The following is a 12,543-nucleotide window of genomic DNA, read 5'->3' as shown; positions in this document are numbered from 1 at the left end:
CCATGAACAGAGGAGCCTGGCGGGCTGTAGGCCATAGCATCACAAAGAGTCGGACACAACTGAAGTGACTTAGCATACAACATGAGTAATATTACAGAGGAAGTTTGATAGAACCTAGAAACCAGTAGGGTGTGAAGGAAGAAGAGATAAAGGATTACTTTAGAACTTTGTCTATAAGTAGAATTGTGAGGTATGTATGGGAAAGAAGAGAGGAATTCAAAGAGGAGATAATTTGGGGGAAAATATTATAATCCCAATTTAAAAGGGATATGGAATAAATATACGATAGAGTATACTTACTCTATCGTGGAGTGGGAGGACAAGGATTGGGCCTTCTGGTTGTGTTTCTAGTACTTAGAAATCTGCCTGGCATAAAAGAGACCATCAGTTCATATTTACCACATGAAATGTGCTTACCTGGTGCCTCAAATGGTAAAGAATATGCCTGCAATGAAGGAGACCTAGGTTCAATTCCTGGGTCGGGAAGATCCCCTGGAGAAGGAAATTGCGACTCACTCCAGTGCTCTTGCCTGGAGAATTCTATGGACAGAGGAGCTTGGTGGGCTACTGTCTATGGGATCGCAAAGATTCGGACATGGCTGAGTGACTCACTTTCACTTTTTCACATGAAATGTAAAGCAAATGTTCAGGTCTCCAAATCGGTCAGTGTTTCTACTGACCAAATAGAGAAGTTGTGGACAGTGAACTGATTTGGGAGCTGGGAAGATAAAGCCTTGAACTTTGGGTATTTTGATTTAAAAGTTAGAACAGAATGATTAAAGGAGAAATTTCCAGTAGTTAAATCTAAAGAGCCATGAAAAGAGCTATGGACTTGAAAGTCACAAATGTCTATTTGGAGGTTATCAATATAGAGATGATAATTGAAGACGGAGGTAGATGAAGTTTTAGAGGGATTTGGGCATGGAGTGAAAGATTGAAGAACAGAGGTCAGGACTTTGGGAAAACACACATTTGGGTACCAGGAGGTGAAAGTTAAGCCAAAAGGAGATGGAGACGGCAGCCACAGAATGGATCACTTGGATATGACAGCGTCACAGAATCCGGGGGAGGGGGGGGACATAATTTGAATAACAGGAGATCATTAGCTGTGCCAAATGCTGGAAAAAGATAGAAAATAATGAGGACTGAGAAAAGCTCATCAGCCTTAGCCTAATTCAGTCATTTTTGACCTTCAAGAGACATATATCAGTGGAGTATTGAGAGTTATCTAATCTTAGGTATTTAAAAAGGAATTTGGTGACAGTTTGGTGACGGAAGGAGAGGTGATGTTTGGGAGACCATATAATTAAATTTGGCAAGGAAAGGAGAGAAACTGGATAGTAACTTGGAAGGTCAGCATGATCAACAAAGACTTCTTGCTGTCCTTTTGAAATGTGGTGTACTTTTGACAAACTTAGTGTTCTATATCTTGAGTGTTTGGTCCCCAAATCAGACTAGAGCTAAAAGAGTGAGTTACAAAGATGGAGGAAGCATGGGGCTTTTGGCCTGACAAGCCAGAGGAGTGTCCTGCTGGGTACCCTGGGTACTTGTGCTTTGTCCTGTGGCCACCACGGGGAAAGAGAAGTGGGGCAGGGAAGGTCACGAGAGCGTCTTACGGCGGAAGAGAAACTGTTAGTCACAGAGCACAGTCAGCACACTGAACAGAAGAGACCAAGCAAACATCCATAAAGATAAAGCAGCTGAGGTTCAGGAAGAAACCCTGGGACCTCTGGGTGTTCCCGAAAAAGCATCCAAGTTGTTGGATAGGGTGATGGATTTGTTTGCCTTTCTCCTCAGACCGAGGGGAATTCCATGACACCATTGCTGCTCCCTAAGAGAACACCGGATTGTAGACAAAGCAATAATTGCTGTCTCCCCTTTTTATCGAGGATGTTGCTGATCAGAGAGTATTAGCCTCTTTGGGGACACAGCCTCCTTCTCAGACAACTTCTAGAACCAATTTGGCTGTGGTTTGCAAATAGAGATGGGGAAATGGAGGCCATATTGTTGGCTCCCCAGGGTCATCATTAACCAAGCCAGCCAGCTGACAATCCTGTGGCTATGGAAACCAACCTTACTGAGGAAGATGGATTATAAAAAGAAGCCTGTTTTCTTTTCAATGGGATGATGTTTTGGTCCTGTCAGTTAGATCTTGCAGAAATATTAGGTTGATCATTTAATGTTCTCAGTCAATACTTTGTCATTTTTTTTTTTAAAATATCCTCTCTTATTTGACCTTTTTTGTTCTGTTGAAGACAGTGATGAATACTGCATTTTTCTTTTCACAAAGGTTTTTACATGTGAACTCAGGATATCCTTTGTGCATGTGCAAACTCAGAATTTCTACTATGCAGAAAAAATAGTGTGTGGTGCTGGGCATACCTTTGCTGCAGGGATTCAAAATGATGAAAGAAATAGGAAGCTGGGAATTGACTGTATCAGTATCTATCTATATGCAAATTATCAGTTTTCTTCTCAGACATATATTTTTCATCTTCATTGGGGTCTGGAGGAGATATGATATGTCTTATGTGCTACCAACTCTTATGTCTGTTATGTATATATGCAAATGCTACATGCATATACACACATATACACACATTCCTATATGTGGATGCCGAAATTCCTCACTTACTTGGAAACACCTTATGCAAGGATAATAGATACTAAGATTGAAGGACAGGAGGAGACTGTGTGTGACAGAAATGTAGACGTGTTTATTATAGAATTCTTTGGGGTGTGTGCGTGCATGGTAAGTTATTTCAGTCATGTCCGACTCTGCAACCCTATGGACTGTGGCCTGCCAGGCTTCTCTGTCCATGGGATTCTCCAGGCAAGAATATTGGAGTGGGTTTCCTTTGGGGACTTGAGGTATTTTCCCCTAAACTTATCTTTTATTTTCCACACTGTTGTACAGTTTTTACATCATTATTCTAGATATCACTGAAAAGCCTGAGGCAGCCTATTTAGAAATGTCTCTAAACATATTAAACCGAATAGCAGGTAAATAATTTCAGTCATAACTTGCAGCCAATGAAAACCTTCCAGTAACTGGCAAAATCTCAAAACCTTTGAAGGCTTCCTCTCCAATGACAGAATTCTATAGGGTATTAAAACCACGTTCAGAATTTATAAGGAAATTTTGTGGGTAGCATAAATGAGAAGACATCTCAAGGTTTCAAAACCAGAAATTCGTAGGCATAGTGTTATGTTTCACTTATGGATGGAGAATTTGTCTTCACTTTTCATTCTACACTGAGACAGTTTCGGAAGCTAACCAGAAACTGCCTTGTGTAGGATGTTGAGAAACAGGAGGTATCAATACCCAAGATAAAAGAGATTAAAGGTCACCAATAGGAGACCCAAAGAAACTAGAGTAGGAGAATCAGCAATGGCCATACAGGCAAAAGATTCACAGCATATTAAAGAGATCACATTCTATTTTAGAGCAAGACTTCTGCTAGGCTATCTTAAAAAGAAGATTTTCTGTTTTTAAAAATAACTCCAAAGAAGGACCCATGGCCTCTATTGGTAACCCATTAAAATATTTAATAACCCTTTCTGTCAGGATTTAGGTTCATTTGCCAAGTGAAACTTGTTATGAGTTTAGATGAACTAGCCTGACAGTCTCCCCCAGAGTAGTGTAGACAAGAATGTAGACATTCTTGTAAATGAGGATTATGGTTAGAAACTTTCAGGAAATCAAAATTCTTTTATCCTTAATTTTTATACTCCTTAATCATCTTGATTGCTTTCCTCTAAACCCTTCAAAGTGCTCTGAATATAGAAATTATGAACTTGGTTCTTGTTGATGACTATCTCAGGGTCAGACTTCTTATTTTGGGCTCTATAGGAGATGTGAAAATGTTGGAGCAATTTTCAGTGTTTTTCCCTTGTAAAATATCTGGTGGGTAATGTTCACATGTGTAACAATATTAAAATGGATGTTTCAGCCAAGATCCGAAGATCTAATTAATGCTGTGTTCTAAAGGAGGAGGTGATTCCTATGTGAATTTCAAAAGGAGTAAACTGAAAACTGGTTACATGATTATTAGTTTTTACTTTTTTGATTGGAGGATAATTGCTTTACAATGTTGTGTTTGGTTTCTGTTGTACAACAACATGAATCAGTCATAACTACATATGTATCCTTTCCCTCTTGAGCCTCTGTCCCTGTTACATGGCTCTTAAATTCCTTGCCCACATAAAGATCATGAAAAATTTGAGACAGTAGAGGGGGTTTCAAGATTTGTAAGGATTTTTTTTGGAGAGCAGTGTGGTGAGTCCTATCTCCAAGGAGGCAGATTGGGAGGGTGCTTTCTTCTTCATCTCAGTTCAGGAAAAAGGAGATTTAAGAAGTGGCATGGAGAACTTCATATGTGTCCCCTGTCGTTAAGGAAACATTGTGGACTAGTGTAGGTGATTACATGGAAAAATCTAAAAGGCAGAGGCCAGCCTGTTAGGTGCTCTAATTGCAGGAATGAAGGAGAAGTAGCTATGTTGATTGACTCTCATTCCAGTGTATGTTGGGCAAAGAATACTGAGAGTATACAACGTGGACCAGATAGATGTGGGATATGCAAGGGAAAACTGGCCTAGAGTTTGGGGCTCAGAGTATTATCAGGGTCTATTCTTCCTTTCTCCATTTCTTAGGGTAGTTTTCTGTGTGTGTGTGTTCAGTTTGTTCATAAATAGGCCTTTCTTTGTAATTACAAGATGGATATCAGAAGTTCCTGGGTAAATCCCCTTCTAGCTTCAAAACCAGGGCAGTAGAGCTAGAGTCTTTATCCCACTGTTTTTCCTTTGGTTTATTTGGTTTTATTTCTCTTTTAAATGAAGAATAGCTTTGTTTAAGGGTTGCTTACTTTAACTGAAATAAATTTGAATGATCCTACTCCTTTGGAGTAAAGCTTAGTGCTTATCAATTTCTTATTGTGTTTAGCTTCTGGTTGGAATTTGAATAAATGAAAACCTAAACAGGTGAAAGTTCCCTGACTATTCAGGTGAATACACAAAACTCAAGGTGGTAACTTTTCTTCTAAGTCACCTGGGTACCTGTTATTGATGACCTTAGGAGGCAATCCCACTGTGCTTAGCACAGGGCCTGAGATTTGCTTCTAGTGAACTGGCTAATGTCACATATTGGCCCTGAACGATGACTTTGGGTCGAGTTGTGTATTTCACCTATGGAGCTGGGAAGACTGTCCCATCCAGCTGAGAGTAGGGAAGGGATAAATCCCCAAATGAATTTGAAAGTCATTCCAGAGAAAGGAGGGGTGTAGATGCCAGGTAGACCAGCTGTAAAGGTTCTGCACACTGTATATTTGCAGCTATTATACGTTTCTCCCTTTCTTAGTTTGTATGTGTGGTAAAAAAAGAAAGAATATAGACCTGTATGGGCAGTGAAATCTTTTCTAAGATTAAATGTGAGGTCAATTCTAGAAAAAGTGAGATGAGACTGTTCCTGGTGAGAATTTGGAGCATTTAATGAACTTACAGGAAACCTGAGAAGTTAGAAGTTAGGAAAGTGCATGGTTCTGTACTTGGAAACCCTCAGCAAATGTGATTGTAAATCTCTGTGAATGAGATGAATGAACATTTAAGCCTCACACTGTTCTCAGTAGTTTCAAGTTAACAAATAGCCTACAATGATAGTGCTTAATATGTGCCATATCTTTGAGCAAAAATGGTTCTCTATATAAAGTCCTCTAATAATATTCTTTCATAGTCCTCTGTATTTTCTTTCATAGTAGGAACACAATTTTCTACTATAAATTTTGGTGGGATCATTTATATTTCACACTAGACTGTGTGAAATTCCATGAAGGCAAGAGTCATGTCCATTTTGCTTACCATTGGATCACCAGCATTTTGCAGAGTATATTTTACAGTACTTAGTAGATGTTCGGGCTTCCCAGGTGGCTCTGCTGGTAAAGAATCTGACTGCAATGCAGGAGATCCCAGTTTTGATTCCTGGGTCAGGAAGATCCCTTGGAGAAGGGTAGGCTACCTTCTCCAACATTCTTGGGCTTCCCTGGTGGCTCAGATGGTAAATAATCTGCCTGCAATGCGGGAAACCAGGTTCATTCCCTGGGTTGGGAAGATCCCTTGGAGGAGGGCATGGCAACCCACTCCGGTATTCTTGCCTGGAGAACCCCCATGGACAGACGATTTGTTTGTAGCCTGGTGGGCTACAGTCCATAGGGTCACAAAGAGTTGGACACGACTGAGCAGCTAAGCACGGCAAAGTAGGTATTCAGTAAATGTTTGCTGAATGGATGATTGAATAAAGACTGTTCCCTTAGTCTCAGAGCAAGACTTGGGAGAAGAAGCACAGGTTTGCTTGTTTGTTTGCTTTTTCAGTTCTAACAAGCTTCACTTTTTCTTGGTTCTTCTTTCCTTTTTTACTTTTATTTTTAATTAGACAGTAATTGCTTTACAATATTGTGTTAGTTTCTTCTATACACTATTGTGAATCAGCTACGAGTATACATGTAAACATGTTGCTATGGGGAAAGAGGACCTGCTTGCCTTACTTACTTACAGTTTGCCTGCCAGAAAATGACTCAAATATCTGATGTGGGTCAGATTGCACCGTCTGTTACTCAAAGCATTTACCAAAATAACGCTGCCTGGTGTGGTAATATATGTTTGTAAATGAGAGACATCCTAAAGGAGGGGGTATTTATAAGATTAATTATCTGGACCCTTTGGTGACAAACAAAAGTTATGTTTGCATTCTGATACCAGCTGGGTTTCTTAAACTTTTTAAATCAACAGAAATCGACAGGAGGCCAGTTGAGGAATTCAGGCAAGACTTTACTGGGGTCCCTGGTTGCTCCACGAGGGAGAACAAGAAGCAGGTTCTCATGCTCGCTCCCTGAGGGAGGGGCGAGCTGGTTCCTTCAATGGGGTGAGGGTAGAGGCAGATCGGTGGGTTGGCTGGAGGGGTGGCGTAGGTGATCGGCCTGCCCTCTGGGAGGTGCCCTGTGCAGGGATCACATGTAGGACCCTCGGTTTGCTCCTAGCACCTCAGAAGCGGCAGTTGGTTTTTGGCCTTTTTGTCTCTTATTGTTCATAATATGCCCCAACTGTGCATGAGGTTATTTTTGGTCCCTCACGTAGTTTCTTTGTATTCTGTTGCCCAAGGAGATGTTTGTCCAGGTGCAGGCACTGCAGCAGAGGGTCCCAAGGCCCAGCATATTTCAATACGATGTACATTATTTGTGTGTTTTGATTTTAAAAAATCCATCTTATGTAATAAATGTATTGTAAACTCTTTCCCTCAGGTAACATAATCTTCATAATAATCATTTAATGGCTATCTAGTATTTCAGTGTTTAGACTGTCCTTAAACACTTAGTGACTTCTAACTTCTCCAACGCTGTAAAATGACACGGGGGCAACAGCTCTGCGCACGACAGCATTTACCATCCCCTGGGTATTTTTCAAGGAAAGGTCCCCTCAGGTGTTATTCCAGATTGCTAGCTTCGGGAATGAGGAGTTATGCTGATTTTTTTTTTTTTTTTAAACAGAGGATGCATTTTCAGATATCAGAAGCTGAGTCTGTATTCTGTCCAGGAAGGGTTCTCCTGCTGGTGAAGCTTTAGTGTAGGAGTGACTGGGATATCAAGTCCCTGCCTGGGTACCTATTTCAGAGCAATGAAGAATCTTTGCCAATATAAAAAAAGAAACCAGAGAGTCTATTTGGTTTATTTAAAAAAATTTCCAGTTTACTTTTCAATCCCAACATGTACTTTGGGATCTGTGTTTTTTTTTATATAGGCATTATTTTTAAAACAATTTTAGATTTACATAAAAATTATGAAGATACTAAAGAAAGTTTCCATATACCCTACCCACACCCAGTTTGCATGATTATTAGCATCTTACATTTGTATGATGCATTTGTTATAACTAATGAACCAATTGGTATATTATTATTTGTGTCCTTAACATTTGCTTTTCAAAATTGAAATTATATAAGGATTTTCATGCAATAAAGCAGCACTTAAATAAGCCTAAAGTTAAAGAAAGGAAAAGTCATAGTATGATCATATGATCATAGTCATACGATCGTAGTCACAGATGCCTCTTGAGAAGGCCAGCAAAGTGGTCCTTGCCCTTATTTCAACTTAAAAGAATCACTGTGGAAGGCGCCAAGGGAGGGGGAGGGTAAAGGGGGGACGTGGTGCAGCGGGCATGGCCTTGTCTGTAGCCCGGCTTCTCCGCTCTCCGTTCTCCCTTCTCCGTGATGCCGCTTCCCACCCCCTCTCCGCCGAGGTGCCCCGCCCTCTGCAGCGCCCCTGCCCAAGCGCTGGGGCGGCTCCTGCTGGCCCCTGGACTTCCCAGCCGAGGCGTTTGTCACAGTGTCCACAGGAGAGGATTTGGTGGTGCTAGCAGCAGTGGTGCCCAGCAAACTCTGTATTCCTCCTGGCCTCGTGTCACGGGAGAAAGCTGGAATTTAACCGTGAAAGATTTCTGAGTACAGAAACTCCCACTGACTCGTATTAAGAAGATTATGAAACTGGCCGGCGATGTGAAGATGATCAGTGCAGAAGCCCCTGTGTTGTTTGCCAAGGAAGCCCAGATTTTTATCACAGAGTTGACTCTTGGGGCCTGGATCCACACAGAGGAGAACCAGTGCCAGACTCTTCAGAGGCATGACATTGCCATGGCAATTACACAGTGTGATGACTTTGACTTTCTCATTGGCGTTGTTCTGAGACATGAGTGGAAACCAGCAAAGCGTCAGGAAGAGGTGCACTAGCATGTGACTCCTGCCGGCCCGTTCGGGACTGCTTCAGGTGGGCTCAGCAGCCCACTGCCGATCAAGTCCGGGGCAGCACACAGGCCAGCAGCCCACCCGCTCCACAGCCACCGTCAAGCCTGGGCCGATCATCGTTGCACAGCCTCAGCATGGCCAGACCACACCCGTGACCGTGCAAGCTGAAGAAGGTCAGCAGGTGCAGACTGTCCCGGCCCAGCCGCACAGTAAAGCCCAGCAGGCCCAGAGTGGCACTGAATGGACCAAGAAGGTGCTGCATCCCGAACACAGGCAAGATCCAGCAGGGCCCGGTGTACTCGCGTAGCCCAGCCTGTAGGGGGCCCTTAGGCACCCCACGTGGAGCAGGGACAGACCCAGACGCGTGCCACCAATGCTCACAGATCACGCAGAGGGTGGGCCAGCAAGAGCAACAGATCAGCTAGTCCACAGATGGACAGAGGAACGGGTACAGCAAGCTCGAAGCCCAGAGCCAACTGGAGACACAGCGTCCAGAGAAGTGGAAGCCAGGAAGTTCCAGGGACCTGGAAATGCCACTCCCCCCACCTCTTCCCCGCTCACCACACACACCGCAGTTGCCTCCGTGTTGGCTGCTCCCGGCCCCAGCAGAGCTCCACTTCCCCTCCTCCTGCCGTCGCCTTGCAGTGCGTGTTGGTTGGGTTATCGGGGCCCCAGCCAACTCGAAGGCCTAGAGGAAGCTGCATGCCTTTCTCCTCAGGGTGACCTCACTCTCCCTCCCACCCCTCGAAGCAGCTCTACCAGATTCAACGAGTCACCATGCCTCCCGGCCAGGAACTCGCGCAGCTGGTGTTCATCCAGTCAGCCATCCAGCGCTCTGACAGACAGAGCCCCCGGGTGGCCCATGACGGAGGGCCTGAGCTGGCAAGGCCGAGGACACCCAACACAATTTCGTGCCATTCAGCCCCAGGTGGTGGGCGCTGCCTCCCTCCCCACAGGACCCTGTGGGCCTCAGCACCTCCTGCGGGCTAGGTCTCTGGGGTACTAGGTTCTGTGCTTGGGGGCTAAGATTTTCCAACAGAAGGATGGAAGATGTAGTATTTTTTATTTCCTTTTTTCCTTTTTTTCCCTCCAGGCAATCAATATTTCACTGTGTTGAGCTGTGTGTCCAATGCTATGATATGAAAATATTGAATAGCATATTTATGACATTTTCTCAAAGAGTGTGGCTGAAGAAATATTTCTTTTATTTTTCTTTTTTTGGTTCTTACCGCCACTTCTTTTAGGAGTAGATCTCCTCGGGGCTGTGGGTAATCTCCTGACTCTTAGAACAGCTGTTGCCTCAGGATTCACTCCCTTGTTCTGCCCTCAGGTAAAATTAGGTGATGTGTGTAGCTTCCTTTCCACTAGTGCTCCTCTCCCCGGGTCCCTGCTCCTGCCCCAGAGCTCTGTGGGTTTGCATTCAGAGGCAGTGGGAACATTCCTTGCATTTAAGAGACTCATTTGCCATGAAGAGTGGATGGTTTCATTCCCAAACCCTTCTCTTCCAGGGACCCAGGGAGACTAGAACTTTGTGCATTTTCCCTCTTCCCCATGCCCCTCATTTTTAACTACTTTATTTTTATTTATTTATTTATTTACTGTAAATTAAACTTTAATATGAGAGAATGCTATACTTTTTGTATATTTGGAAAAAATTCACAAAGCATTTTTGAAAGCACATATTCCCAAGGCTTAATTCCAGAGATTGATTCAATAAGTATCTCAAAGGTAGGAACCAGGAATCTCATGATTAACAAGCACCCCAGGTGCTCCTGACACAGGTGATCAGTGGACCACACTTGAGATGCGCTTTGGAGGGGTGGGCTCTTTGACCTCAGGCCTGCCCCATAACCTTTGAGCCCTTGGCGCAAGAAGTCTGTCAGAACAGCGTCAAAGCCCTTGGATACTACACTGCCCCCACTCCCTAGGGACCTCTGCTGTCTTCTGCCCTAGTGCTTCAGTCCCGCGCATCCCTGGCTATGCGCCGTGAAAACCACCTTCAAGCCAAGACCTACCCTCAGGGCACTAGGGAAGGAAAGAGGAGCAGAGAGCACCTCAGGCTTGCCTGGGTCTGGGGTGGGTGATCCTGAGTTCAGACTGCCCTCCCACCAGCCCACCCCTGGCCCCACCTGCTCCCTGGCAGCACTAAACATGGGCTCCTGGATGTCCATGTACATGCGGTGGAGGGCATTATACCCTCCAGGGATGCTCTCCAGGTTGCTTAGAGCCCGGTCCTGGTTCCGCATCATCTCCTGCATCATGGCTGGATTTCGAGCAAGCTCCATTGTCTGCCTCATGAGCTCAGGGTTGTTGAGCATGTGACTGATCTCAGGGTTCCGCTCCATCAGCTGCTGCATCTGGGGGTTGGCCATGATCATGTGGCACATCAGGTCAGGGTTAGACATCATGTCCTGGACCAGGGGGATCTCCATGATCTGCGACAGCATCTCAGGATTGGACATCAGCTGCCTCTGCATCTGCTGCTGCAGCTCCATGAAGTTGGCAGAGCCCAAGTCCAGGCTGCCCCCAAAACCAGAGAGTATGGATGCATTGGCACTGGGAGGTCCCTACCCAGTCCCTGGGGAGGTACCCCCTCCACTGCTCCTTCGGCTTCCACTGCCTGTATCTGAAGTGGCACTTCCAGAAGTGGAAGGCTGGGCAGCCATGGTGGGTGAAGCAGGGGTGGTGGAGGGGGCTGAGGCTGGGTCTGGGGTGGAAGGGGAAGAAGCAGTGGCAGTCGCTGAATCTTGAACCTTCTGAGGGGTCTTGATGACCAGATGAACAATGAGCCCATCCTTGATCCCATGCTGGTTCAGTGTGTCTCCATCCTTGAGGACCTTGCCTGCGAAGATCAGGACCAGCTGATCCTGCTGTGCCTTAAATCTCCAGAGGTTTCCTCTTTAAACTCTTTGACCGAGGCTCGGTCGCAGATCACAATTTCCTTGTCCTTGGGGCTCTTGACGGTGACCTGAATGAGGGGGCCTCGGCTCCACCATGCCACCGCCGCACCTGGCCGCCCGCCAGCCCGCCCCGGCTCCTCCTTCTCCTCCCCCTCCGGTCGGTCTCGGCCAACTACATTATTTTTAAATGCATTGAAATTTGTGACAGTCTCCTTTGCTGCATGGACTTCAAACTACATAAAATGCAATAAATCTCATTTCAGATTAAGAAGAGTCAATGTGGAGGATAACGTACAAGATAACAGAATTTGGAAGCATTCTATTTTTAGGAAATGCCCATTAGCAGTTGCTTACATTTTTCACTGTTACTGCTGAGAATTGACTAGTCTGTTTTCCAAAATATGTTGTCCTTTTCTTCTTATATTTTTGTTCCAATTCTGCTAAAGTCTTCTTTTTCTAATTTTGAATTAAAATACTTTAAAATAACTTATCTTAATCTTTTTTTTTTTTTTTTTTTTTTTTGTCCTCTGCTATAATCTTTAGAAGTTATTGCAGTCCTTCTTGGATTTCTACCTCTTGACTAGTTTCCTAATCACCTCTCCTGGGAGCAGTTTACTGGCTGAGGGATACTGTTTAGGACTGCTGTCCTAAAAAAATTGAGAAGATGAAGTTTACCTTTTTCACTTTTTCTTTTTTTCCCCTTTAGTTTCTTCCATTCCCGTGTGGTCCATTTGTCTCTATGATGGACTCTAGTGATCCCTGCTTCCAGGTGTTTCTCTCCCTTTGTTTCTAAATCATAGAATATGGCAGTTTTGAGGGGGTGTTGTTTCTGTGATTAAGCTAGAAAAGATTGTGAAT

General features: G+C 44.2%; 1 long non-coding RNA gene and 2 pseudogenes across 1 annotated transcript in view; 2 read left to right on the top strand and 1 right to left on the bottom strand.

The window, feature by feature from the left end:
• LOC136171000 (uncharacterized) overlaps window positions 1-12,543 on the top strand; it is a 196,553-nt gene that overhangs the window by 50,842 nt on the left and 133,168 nt on the right. The gene's annotated exons all lie outside the window — the stretch shown is intronic.
• LOC136171026 (nuclear transcription factor Y subunit gamma pseudogene) lies at window positions 8,255-9,775 on the top strand (annotated as a pseudogene).
• Window positions 10,735-12,543, bottom strand: part of LOC136170494 (ubiquilin-4 pseudogene) — a 35,085-nt pseudogene continuing 33,276 nt past the window's right edge.

The sequence above is a fragment of the Muntiacus reevesi genome, chromosome 6 (genome assembly GCF_963930625.1).
Source record: "Muntiacus reevesi chromosome 6, mMunRee1.1, whole genome shotgun sequence".
Taxonomy (NCBI): Eukaryota; Metazoa; Chordata; class Mammalia; order Artiodactyla; family Cervidae; genus Muntiacus; species Muntiacus reevesi.
This window is presented reverse-complemented; position numbering and strand designations above follow the sequence as displayed.